The 13056-nt window shown below is 45.6% G+C and overlaps 1 long non-coding RNA gene across 1 annotated transcript in view; it reads left to right on the top strand.

Annotated features, from left to right (window-relative positions):
- Window positions 1–13056, top strand: part of LOC307107272 — a 29448-nt gene that overhangs the window by 4744 nt on the left and 11648 nt on the right. The window contains exon 2 of the long non-coding RNA XR_013814209.1: window positions 20–115. This is a non-coding gene — a long non-coding RNA (uncharacterized lncRNA). The remainder of the gene's footprint in view (window positions 1–19; window positions 116–13056) is intronic.

Genomic DNA, 13056 nt, shown 5'->3' with positions numbered 1-13056 from the left:
ATATTTTTATTAATTTCAGAGAGGAAAAGAGAGATGGAAACATCAATGGTGACAGAGAATCATTGATTGGCTGCCTCCCACACATCCCACACTGGGGATCGAGCCTGCAACCCAGGTATGTGTGCCGGGAACCAATTCCAACATGTCATAATTACAAGAGTTTCATCAAAAGGTTGGTGAAGCTTGGGGGGCTCAACTAGGGCTGAGCCACATATGTAATTACCTGTTGAAACGGCTGGAAAAGCATCTCCCCCAAACCTGAATAGGATTGTCTACTGTCAGACAGTTCAGGGCATCTTAACCTATTGCCTCCTGTTGGCCAAACACCTGAACAGCTGTAGGGTATTCCCCAATCTGACAATGCTTCTGTAAACCCTACCCTTTGAAGTGTATTATCTCCACCTTGCCTTAGGACAATTTGTGTTAATAAAAAGCACGGGATCCTGAGTCAAGCTCCTTTAGCTGAAGCTCCTCTGACCCCCAATGCCTCTCAAAACTATCTTTCATCCTTGGACTCCTTATTGAATCTACGCGCAGCTCCTTTCTCCAGATTGCTGCACCCTTCTTAATGCTGGGACAAGAACCCCGGCATTAATGGATGCCCACCCAGGGGCACCAATACATGTGCCCTTGACCTAATTGAACCTGGAACCCCTCAGTCCACAGTCCGATGCTATATCAACTGAGCCAAACTGGCTAGGGCAATGTCTATATTCTTTTTTAAAAAATATATATATTTTATTGATTTTTTTACAGAGAGGAAGGGAGAGGGATAGAGAGTTAGAAACATCTGATGAGAGAGAAACATCTATCAGCTGCCTCCTGCACACTCCCTACTGGGTATGTGCCTGCAACCAAGGTACAAGCCCTTGACCGGAATCGAATCTGGGACCTTTCAGTCCACAGGCCAATGCTCTATCTACTGAGCCAAACCAGTTAGGGCAATGTCTATATTCTTAAGCTTCTGTCTGTTTCATATTTTTCATCTGTAAAGTAAATGACTTGATTCAGGCTTAGCAGTTCAGTGCACATATCCTGAAAACATGCTAGGTCATGCCCCAGGTGTTCAATGTATTAAAAATAAATAAATAAATAAATAAATGGACATGGGAATAACGTTCCAGGGAATGGCATGCCCAAAGATTTGGAGGCAGGGAAGTGCCTGCTATATTGAGTCACAGAAATCAGATCTTTGTGGCTGGAGGGTAGTGGGTGGGAGGAGAGGTTGGCAAGGACACTAGCATATGAGTAAGTTGCACATGGCTTGCTTTATGTGTTAAAAGGTCATTCTTGTTGCTCTGTCCATTGTAGGCAAGAGCTAAGCTGGAGAGTTACACTAGGAGGATGTTGAAAGTGTCCAAGGGGGAAGTGATGATGCTGGCTTGAGAGTAATGATAGTACAAGTGGAGACAAGTGTGGACGAAAGGGGCCACATGCTAACCTGACAAGCTCAGGGAAGGCCTGCACGGCGGTCTTACAAACTCAGAGACCTAAATTTAGTAACCACAGAGGATGGTCTGAAATTAAACTTTAACTAAAAGTAGTTATATCCTAGGCCGGTATCTTCACTGACAAGGTCAACCTTTACCTTAACTGAGCCTATGTGTCTTTTTGCATCTATAATAACATACCCTTGAAATGCCTGGGTAAATTGTAACTTCTCTTTTTCTGGACCCCTTGGGGGCACAACCTAATGTGCCTGGGTGCCAGGACAGATACCACAAATTCCTTCATTAGCATGTTAATTGTTCCTGCACCCACCTAAGTATGTGTCTATCATTTTATTTTTTAAAAAAAATTTTTATTTTTTTTAAATTTAATAAGTCTTTTTTGTTCAGATTATTACAATTGTTTCTCCTTTTCCCCCCCATAGCTCCCCTCCACCCAGTTCCCACCCCACCCTCTGCCCTTACCTCCCCCACACTGTCCTCATCCATAGGTGTACGATTTTTGTCCAGTCTCTTCCTGTACCCCCCACACCCCTTTCCCCCTGAGAATTATCAATCCACTCCCATTCTATGCCCCTGATTCTATTATATTCACCAGTTTATTCTGTTCCTCAGATTTTTAATTCACTTGATTTTTAGATTCACTTGTTGATAGATATGTATTTGTTGTTCATAATTTTTATCTTTACTTTTTTCTTCTTCTTCCTCTTCTTAAAGAATACCTTTCAGCATTTCATATAATACTGGTTTGGTGGTGATGAACTCCTTTAGCTTTTTCTTGTCTGTGAAGCTCTTTATCTGACCTTCAATTCTGAATGATAACTTTGCTGGGTAGAGTAATCTTGGTTGTAGGTTCTTGCTATTCATCACTTTGAATATTTCTTGCCACTCCCGTCTGGCCTGCATAGTTTCTGTTGAGAAATCAGCTGACAGTTGTATGGGTGCTCTCTTGTAGGTAACTAACTGTTTTCTCTTGCTGCTTTTAATATTCTCTCTTTGTCTTTTGCCCTTGGCATTTTAATTATGATGTGTCTTGGTGTGGTCCTCTTTGGATTCCTTTTGTTTGGGGTTCTGTGCGCTTCCTGGACTTGTAAGTCTATTTCTTTCACCAGGTGGGGGAAGTTTTCTGTCATTATTTCTTCAAATAGGTTTTCAGTATCTTGCTCTCTCTCTTCTTCTGGCACCCCATAATTCTGATCTTGGTACGCTTGAAGTTGTCCCAGAGGCTTCTTACACTATCTTCAAATTTTTGGATTCTTTTTTCTTTTTGCTTTCCTGGTTGAGTGTTTTTTGCTTCTTTGTATTTCAAATCTTTGACTTGATTCTTGCGTTCCTCTAGTCTGCTGTTGGGTCTCTGTATAATATTTTTTATTTCAGTCAGTGTATGTTTAATTTCTAGTTGGTCCTTTTTCATATCCTCAAGGGTCTCGTTGAATTTATCGGCCTTTTCTAGAAAATTCTTGAAAAACTTTATAACCGTGGTTTTGAACTCTATATCCAGTTGTTTGTTTTCCTCCATTTCTTTCATTTGGGATCTGTTTCTTTGTCTCCACATTTTGGCTCCTTCCCTGAGTTGGTAGGGTAGCTTTGTGTGCTAGGTGTCTTATAATGGCCAGTGGGTCGGCCTCCCAGTTACCTGAGGTGGACACTCTTGGTGCACCCCTTTGTGGACTGTGTGTACAGCCTTGTTGTAGTTAAGTCTTGATTGTTGTTGGTGTCACTTGGAGGAATTGACCTCTAAGCCAATTGGCTGTGAGGACCCACTGTGACTATAATGGAAGAACTGCTGCGCTGGAGACACGCTTATGGGGCAGTACTTGCTTCAGTGGGGCTTTGGTGCTCACTGAGTCTGCCTCTTGAATGTGTCACTTATGGATGTGAGTAGTTAAAATCTGGTGTCGTCTCACACTGACCACTAGATACACTAGCTTCTGGATCTCCAATGGGGTGCAGGTCAGCTACTGTCTGAGGCCACCCAATAGGAGCCACAGTGAGAACTACAGTTTTCTCCTCTTCGCTTGGGCTTTGGAGGTTTTGGAGCTGTCTGACCAGAGCTGCAGTTTGTTTGGTTAAGCTGCGATAGGGCAGGCCATTTATATGCAAAAGCCGCTGCGTGGAGCTTGGGTGGGTTTGTAGATTGTGCGGGGAGGGGTCTCAGGGAGTCACTAGGCTAGTGCGTGGCAAACAGCGATGGCTGCCAGTCAGCTGTTTCTGCGTTTCTGCATTTCCAAGTCCCCATGTCCCGTGCCCCAGCGCAGTAAACAATGATTGCTGGGCGCACCTCTGCAAGAAAGCCACCCTCACTTTCCGACCCGATGGCAGACAGTCCAGCTTCTCCCCGTAGGAGTTTGGGTCCCCAGCGTCTCCCCAGAAACTGGAGTTCAGAGTAATCGGGAGCTTGTCTCCCTTTGGGTTGAAAGAAGCAGCGCACCCAGACATCCGCTGCCAGCCCTATTCGCGCACCTCCGTACCTCAGCTTTTCAGTGCTTGTGCACGTCTCAATGCTCTTTTCTCTTTCCTTCTAGTTGTAGAACTTCCACTCAGCCAGCTTTCCCGTGGTTCTGGGTGATAGACGTTTTGTCTTTTAGTTGTAGTTTTGAAATTGTTGTGCGAGGCAGCAGTTTAGGTGTTTATCTATGCTGCCATCTTGGTTTCTCTCCTATCATTTTACTTTTTATCCACTCCCAAGGGTTCTCCCCCCCACCCCACCCCTGCTTTGCTTTCTCCCACCTCTCTTGTCTATTACTAATGGATTTCATGTAACCCACCTATGTCCCTTCCTTTGATTGCAATGTATAAATATAGATGTAACCCGTCATTCTCAATCTATTGAGGTTCTGATTCCCAGCAATTGTCAACAGTTTGGCTCAAATAAACTCACAAAAATTCTTTACAGGTTTGAATGTTTTTACGTTAACACAAGTGTACACATTTGAAATATGTTTCAAAGTAGAATCCACAGGATTTAGTAATAGGTATGGAGGGCTGAATAATGGGACCAAAGATAACCATATCTTAATCCCTGGAACTTGCAAATTTTATTTTATCTAGCAAAAGAAATTTAGCCTATGTGATTAAGGTAAAGATTTTGAGATAGGGAGATTATTCTAGATTATCCAGATGAGCCCTGATATAATCATGAGTGTCTTTATAAGATAGAGCCAGAGAGAGATTTTAAATTGCAGAGAAGGCCATGTAGAGACTGAAGGAAGAGGCTACACTGCTGGCTTTGAAAATAGAGAACAGGGACAAGTAATGCAACATTAGAAACTGGAAAAGGCACGGGAAAGGCAACTCTATTGGAATTTGGCGCTGCTGATGCTTTGATTTTGGCTCAGTGAAAGTGATTTCAAAATTTCACCTCAAGAACTCTAAGAAGAGACCTAGCCAGTTTGGCTCAGTGGATAGAGACTCGGTCTGTGGACTGAAGGATCCTGGGTTTGATTTTGGTCAAGGGCACGTACCTTGGTTGCAGGCCGGATCCCCATGAGGAGATAACCAATCAATGTGTCTCTCACATTAATGTTTCTCTCTCTGTCTCTCCCCCTCTCTTACACTCTCTCTAAAAATCAATGGAAAAATATCCTCCAGTGAGGATTTAAAAAAACATACAAAACAAAACTCTAAGAAAATAAATGTTTACTCTTGTTTTAATTGTGGCAAAACATACATAACATAATATTTAACCATTCATTAAGTTGGCAATTCAGTGATATTAAATACATTCACAATATTTGTAAAAATCACCATTATCAATGCCTAAAATATTTTCATCATCTGCAACAAAAACTCTGTACCCAATAAATAATAACTCCCCATACCCACATCCCACCCTCAACTCCTGGTAACCTCTATTCTACATTCTGTCTCTATTTTTGTCTATTGTAGGTACTTTTTAAAGAGTGGAATCATAAGAGATTTGTCCATCTGTGTCTGGCTTACTTCACTAAGCATAATGTATTCAAGGATCACCAAATATCATTTCATTCCTTCTTATGGCTGAATAATATTGTATGTTGTTTTAATTGTATGTGACCAAATTTGTGGTAATTTGTTACAGCAGCCATAGGAAACTAATACACAAAGCAAGAGAGAAAAAAAGTTATCAAGGATATCCTTAGGCTCTTGGGCCTGAGAACTGGATGGATGGAGATGCCATTTACTGGGGTAGAAAAGTCTAAGAAAGCAACAGATTTGGGGTAGGAAAATCACAGGCTCTGCTTTGGCCATTTTCAGTATAGGTGTCTTTAAGCCTCCAAAGGCGATGTTGAGGAGACAACTGGATATCTAACTCTGGAATTCTGGGGAGAGGTCAGAGCTGGAGAGCTACATTTGGAGGCATCACCATGTAGATGGTGCTTAAAACCAATAGATTGGTTGAGGACACTTAGGGAAAGTGTGTGTAGAGAGAAGAGAAGGGTCTGAAATTAACATTTGAAGGTGAAGCAGAGGAGGAGGAATCAGCCTAGCAGGCTGGGAAGGAGCAGCCAGGGAGGTAGGAGAAAATCAGGAAAGTCTAGAGTCATGAAAGTTGAGAAGTTAAGAGAGAATGGTATTTCATTAAGGAAGGCACAGGTTTCGAGAGGCTAAATAATGGAGGATACTTATGACCTGGACAAGAGTATGGTCTAGTGATGGGTTGGGACAGAACCAGGAATGAGTGAGTTAAAGACTCGAGAAAGTGTGACTTATAGCTTCTTAACTCTTTGAAGAAGTTTTACTACAAGAAGGAGCAGAAAAATGGGATAAGGCAGTTTAAAAACTCTTTAAGGTGGGAGATATTGCTGTAGTTATTTATGTAGTTACTAGAGGCCTGATGCATGAAGATTCATGCAAGAATGGAACTTCCTTTCCCTGGCTGCTGGCACTGCCTTTGCTCCGGCCCAGAGCCGCCTTTCCGCCTTCCCACGCTGCCCAGAGGCCCCGAGCAGCTGGGGCAGTGCAGAATGCCTGTGTCATCGCCATGGCGATGATGCAAGCATCCCGCCCCGGCCACTCAGTGCCTGCATATGCAAATTAACTCACCATCTTAGTTGGATTAATTTACATACTCACTCCTAATTGGCTGGTGGGCGTCATGAAGGTACGGGCAATTTGTATCTTTCTCTTTTATTAGTGTAGATCATGTGGCTCAAAACTTAGTGGCTTAAAGCAACAGTCATTAGATTCTATTCTTAATTTTGTGGGTCAGGAATTTGGTCAGAGCTGGGAAGAAAGACATTGTGAGGACAGATGCAGAGTGAAAAGATGAGGCTATTCCCATCTACTGACTTCACTCTGCTCACTAATGTACAGGTGAGCTCTTCAGCAGAGGGTAGGTGTTGAGGAGGGTTGAGAAGAAAAGAAGGTACAACAGAGTGATTTCAGAGACCTGGAATGTAAATATATTTTTTTTGAAAAGTGGATTTTAGCCTGGCCAGTGTTTCTCAGTGGTTGAGCATCGACTTATGAACCAGGAGGTTGCAGTTTGATTCCAGGTTAGGGTACATGCCCAGGTTGTGGACTCTATCCCCAGTGTGGGGTGTGCAGAGGCAGCTGCAATGATTCTCTCTCATCATTGATGTTTCTATCTCTCTCTCCCTTTCCCTTCCTATCTGAAATCAAATTTTAAAAAGAGAAAAATTGTAACAGTATGGCTTTCTGTCATTACTGAAAATAACCGATTAGGAGTATATGATTATTAATCCTTAGTACCATAATATATGAATAACAAAATTAGTTTATTGATGATTATTAATTCATAATATTTATGGAACCTATAAGAGATATTCTAAATTCTAGGACATTGCTAACCAATTTTTGTTTACCATGCTCCTTTTATGTTATATTTCCAGTTTATTTCTGGAGGAACTAGGATTAGTTTCACAAAGTAAGTCTGAGGAAGAATCCAAGATGAGAACTCTGAGACCATTTCCTTTTTTAGGAGTATTGAGAACATGAACAATACCTGTATATTTTTCTTGAGAGGACATTTGAATCACCAACTCCTGAAAGTAATTTACAAAAAATTATCTGGCAAGAGTTGGTGTTGAGCAAAAGTCCTTGGTAGGTGATCTCCTTTTGCAAACTAAGCTTTTAGTGTTGAAAATATGCTTGTAATTCTTGTTCTGGAATTACTTATCAGAAGGAGTTTATGATTCACACATACACATACACAGAAAACAATCAGCAGGATTAGTTATTTATGAAATCATTTACCACAAGATTTTATTTATCACAATCTCATAACTCACTGTATTTAGCCTTGGATATTTCAAAAGAATTAAATCCCCATGATAGTAATGAAGATTTAACAGTAAGGATATCCAAAATAAAATGAATCAGTCTTTGCTAAGAATTTCCTAAGGGGAGTTCTCAGGATGTTTTGAGCAGCACTATTGCAAAGGTCTATACATGCTTCATAGAATCATATCATGTCAGGAGTGATTGCTGATGTATTGCCAGGCATCTCTTCTACATTCAAGGCAGAAAGAATGCAGAAGGGGGAAGACGAAACATATCCTTTTTGTCAGGATAGAAAAATCTTCCCCAGAAATCTTCATGGCCAACTTCCCCTTTGGCCTCATTGGTCAAAACTGGGTCACATGTCCACCCTTACCTGCAAAGGAAGTGGAATGTTGGGGAATAGGATTGTCATGATTGGTGTAAACCATTAACGAGACATCACTGGAGCCAAAATCAAGTTCTGTTAGCAAGAAAGAAGGGGAGTGGTTTGGGTAGGTAAACAATAGTGTTAGCCACAATCACCAACTTTGCTGATTCTAGTTATGAGACAGCCCTCTAATTGCCCTGCCTCTCTATCCACTGGCTTAGCTCCAGTCCTCACATCTTGTAACTCAGTTGCCACAGCAGCCTCTAATCTGACCCTCTAACTTCCAGTGTGGCCTCCCTTCATCTATCCTCCATCAGCTGCCAGACTCACATTTCTAAAATGCACATCTGATCATGGCACCTCATGGCTCTCTCTCTCTATTAATGGCCCCTCTGCCAAGCTTGACCTAATTCCCAACCTTCTCCCCACTTGGCAAACCCTTACACATCCTTCAAGGCCAAACCTAAATGTCCCCTCCTTTGGGAAATCTTTCCTAAAGATTTCCTAATTCCAACAAAATCACTTGTTATTTTTTGGTTGTTGTTCCCATATTTATTTTTTAATATATCAAGAATAATACTGCCCGGCCTGCATGGCTCAGTGGTTGAGCATTGACCTATGAGCCAGGAGGTCACAGTTCGATTCCTGGTCAGGGCAGATGCCTAGGTTTCAGGCTTGATCCCCAGTAGGGGGCATGCAGGAGGCAGACGATCAATGATTCTCTCTCATCATTGACATTTCTCTCTCTCCCTTTCTCTTCCTCTCTGAAATCAATAAAAATATGTTTTTAAAAAGAATAATACTTATCATATAGCATTATAGAGTTATTTGCTTAGATGTCTGTCTCTTGCTTGATTAAAAGCTCTGTTCAATATATTATCCTTAGCAGCTAACATAATGCCTGGAACATAGTAAGTGCTTAGCTTATGACTGAGGGTGTGCTTGTCTCCGAATATCTATTCTCACCTTCTATATCACTAAAAGAACCTTGGTTTTTAGTTGAGCCCATGGCTACTTTGTTGTTATTTATTTATTTATTTATTTATTTATTTTATTTTTTATTTTTTTAAAAATTTCTTTATTGATTAAGGTGTCACATATTTGTCCTCATCCCCCCATTCCCATCCCACACCCCTCCCCACGGATGCCCCAACCTCCTGTTGAACTTAACCATTGGTTAGGCTCATATGCATGCACACAAGACCTTTGGTTGATCTCTCCCCCCTCCCCCCACCCTCCCTTATCCTCCCTCTGAGGCCCGATAGTCCGATCGATGCCTCCTTGTTTCTGGTTCTGTTGTTGTTCATCAGTTTATGTTGTTCATCATTTCCCCTAGATGAGCGAAATCATGTGTCACTAGAGATATACTTATAAGAACTGAATGTGAGACGAGCAATAATAGTTATGCTGACAGGCAAATGAATCAGTCTGTAGTGAGTTTCTTTCTGGACCAACAGAAAGAAAGGAGGGTTGAGAAGAAAAGAAGGTACAACAGAGTGATTTCTGTGAAACTAATCCTAGTTCCTCCAGAAATAAACTGGAAATATAAGTTCTACAGTTCTTTTGAGACCCAATATCAATGTCCACCAGTTCCTTCTGTGTACATGTCGGCACTGACCCCTCAGCTCTGGATGGTGGACAAATGGTGGTAATGCAGGTCCGACTCCCTCTGGTTTGGTCTCGGCCGGACCCAGTGGCACGGCTTCACCCGGACCCAGGGGCATGTGGCCTCACCCGGACCCATGGGGTGCGCGGCCTCACCCGGACCCAGGGGCGCGTGGCTTCACCCGGACCCAAGACCCAGCCTCACCTGGATCCAGGGGCATACGGCCTCACCCGGACCCGGGATCCAGCTTCACCCGGACCCAGGGGCGTGTGGCCTCACCTGGACCCAGGGGCGCGTGGCCTCTCCCGGGCCCAGGACCCAGCCTCACCTGGATCCAGGGGCACACGGCCTCGCCCGACATGGGATCTAGCTTCCCCCGGACCCAGGGGCGCGTGGCCTCACCCGGACCCAGGGGCGCGTGGCCTCTCCCAGACCCAGGGTTGCGTGGCCTCACCCGGATCCAGGGGCCCACGGCCTCACCCGGACCCGGGACCCAGCCTCACCCGGATCCAGGGTCACACGGCCTCGCCCAGACCCAGGATTCAGCTTCACCCAGAACCAGGGGCGCATGGCCTCACCCGGACCCAGGGGCGCGTGGCCTCTCCCAGACCCAGGGTCGCGTGGCCTCACCCGGATCCAGGGGCCCATGGCCTCACCCGGACCCGGGACCCAGCCTCACCCTGATCCAGGGGCACACGGCTTCACCCGGACCCAGGGGCGCGTGGCCTCACCCGGGCCCGGGACCCAGCCTCACCTGGATCCAGGGGCACACGGCCTCACCCAGACCCGGGATTTAGCTTCCCCCGGACCCAGGGGCGCGTGGCCTCACCCGGACCCAGGGGCGCGTGGCCTCTCCCAGACCCAGGGTCGCGTGGCCTCGCCCGGACCCGGGACCCAGCCTCACCCGGATCCAGGGGCACACGGCCTCGCCCAGACCAAGGATTCAGCTTCACCCGGACCCAGGGCCGCATGGCCTCACCAGGACCCAGGGGAGCGTGGCCTCTCCTGGGCCCGGGACCCAGCCTCACCCGGATCCAGGGGCACACGGCCTCGCCCGGACCCAGGATCTAGCTTCCCCCGGACCCAGGGGCGCGTGGCCTCACCCAGACCCAGGGGCGCGTGGCCTCACCCAGACCCAGGGGCGCGTGGCCTCACCCGGATCCAGGGGCCCACGGCCTCACCCGGACCCGGGACCCAGCCTCACCCGGATCCAGGGGCACACGGCCTCGCCCAGACCCAGGATTCAGCTTCACCCGGACCCAGGGGCGCTTGGCCTCACCCGGACCCAGGGGCGCGTGGCCTCTCCCGGGCCCGGGACCCAGCCTCACCTGGATCCAGGGGCACACGGCCTCGCCCGGACCCGGGATCTAGCTTCCCCCGGACTCAGGGGCACGTGGCCTCACCCGGACCCAGGGGCGCGTGGCCTCTCCCAGACCCAGGGTCACGTGGCCTCACCCAGATCCATGGCTACTTTGAATGAAGACCAAATATTTCACCCTCCCTTGTAGTTAATTGAAGCCATGTAGTTAATTGAAGACATAATGCCTGGAGCTAAAGCAGCCATGTTGGACCATGAGTTGGTTTGTGAGTAGAAATCATGCATGGCGGAGTGAAAGATAAAAGGATATGGGTTCCTGACATTATATATACACTAGAGGCCCAGTGCACGAAATTCGTGCATGGAGGGGTGGTGTCCCTCAGCCCAGCCTGCACCCTCTCCAATCTGGGACCCCTCGAGGGATGTCCGACTGCCCGTTTAGGCCCAATCCCACCGGGCAGTCGGACATCCCTCTCACAATCCAGGACTGCTGGCTCCCAACTGCTCACCTGCCTACCTTCCTGATTGCCCCTAACCGCTTCTGCCTGCCAGCCTGATCACCCCCTAACCACTCCCCTGCCAGCCTGATTGATGCCTAACTGCTCTCCTGCCAGTCTGTTTGCCCCTAACTGCCCTCCCCTGCAGGCCTGGTCACCCCTAACTGCCCTCCCGTGCAGGCCTGGTCCCCCACAACTGCTCTCCACTGCAGGCCTGGGTCCCCCCCAACTGCCCTTCCCTGCCTGCCCTGTCACCCCCAACTTCCCTCCTCTGCCGGCCTGGTTCCTCCCAACTGTCCTCCCTTGCAGGCTTGATCGTCCCCAACTGCCCTCCTTTGCAGGCCTGGTCCCTCCCAACTGCCCTCCCCTGCTGGCCATCTTGTGTCCACATGGGGGCAGGATCTTTGACCACATGGGGGCAGCCTTCTTGTGTGTTGGAGTGATGGTCAATCTGCATATTACTCTTTTATTAGATAGGATATGCCTTATTGGCATAGGCTTGCCTTAGGAGTTTTGAGTGGAAGAAAGAAAAACTCTCTTGTTTGAGCCTCTATTATTTTTTATTTTCTCTCTTATAGCTAAGCAATTCTAATTGATAGAAATCTCTATATGTATTTATTTAATTTATATAACATACTTAAGTTTTATAAATTATATAATATGCAATATAAATTACATATATTTATATGATATAAATTATATAATAGAAAAATATTATATATAATATATATGTAAGTATGGTTGAGTTATAATTGGCTGAACCCTAGCATGGCTTTATAACTGTAGATCCATAGGCTACATTAAGTCCTAAGATATATTATATTTATATGCACATATGTTCAAATATGTGACTACTAGGCAGGGCATGCCTCATAAATCCCTGTGCTCTTATGTCTGACCAACTGTGCTCACGTACATCACCTACTCCTGGATGCATTTGTGTTTGCAGCCCCTTATCCTAGAGTGAACTTTGCTTAGGTTATAAGCAGTGAATTATTTAACAACTTCTTGCCAAGTGTTTGGCTGTCCATTTGCTCCCCTGATGTCTACCTGATTCAAAGGACCATTTATGAAGGGAGAAAAAGGTCAGAATAAGAACATTTCACTCAGCGTCTAAAAAAAGAGCTTAGTCCATGAGGAAAAGTCACCCCTCTCTGGTGAAATCAACATTAATCATTTATATGCAATAGCAAGACTAGGCCAACCAGTTAGGGGGTGAATGGGGTTGTCTCTGGCCATAGTCTGGTGTCTGCTCTGTTGGGCAGAAGGCAGAACTCTTTACTCCCCTCCTGAACTCCACCTCTGGCCCAGATTTGCAATCAAATGTCATATTTAGACAAGCGGGCCAGCAGTTGGGATCTGAAGATTTTTGTAGTAGAAATTTTTACTCCTTTGGCCTTTGAAATCTGGTATAATATAATTGGAGGTAAAATGTCTATGGTAGTCCTTACCCAAATATGTTCTGTGAAAAATCAACTCCGAGGTATTATCACAAATAAAGACAACTCAGGGCTCTTAGCTCTAGAGCCCTTGCCGTTCATGTGGCACTATCAAGAGTAGCGTTAAAGAGCATAGCTCAGGTCAGAAGGTCTAAG

This window comes from Cnephaeus nilssonii, assembly GCF_951640355.1.
Source record: "Cnephaeus nilssonii genome assembly, chromosome: 11".
NCBI lineage: Eukaryota > Metazoa > Chordata > Mammalia > Chiroptera > Vespertilionidae > Cnephaeus > Cnephaeus nilssonii.
The sequence above is the reverse complement of the archived record's forward strand: the minus strand, read 5'-3'. Positions and strand labels throughout refer to the sequence as shown.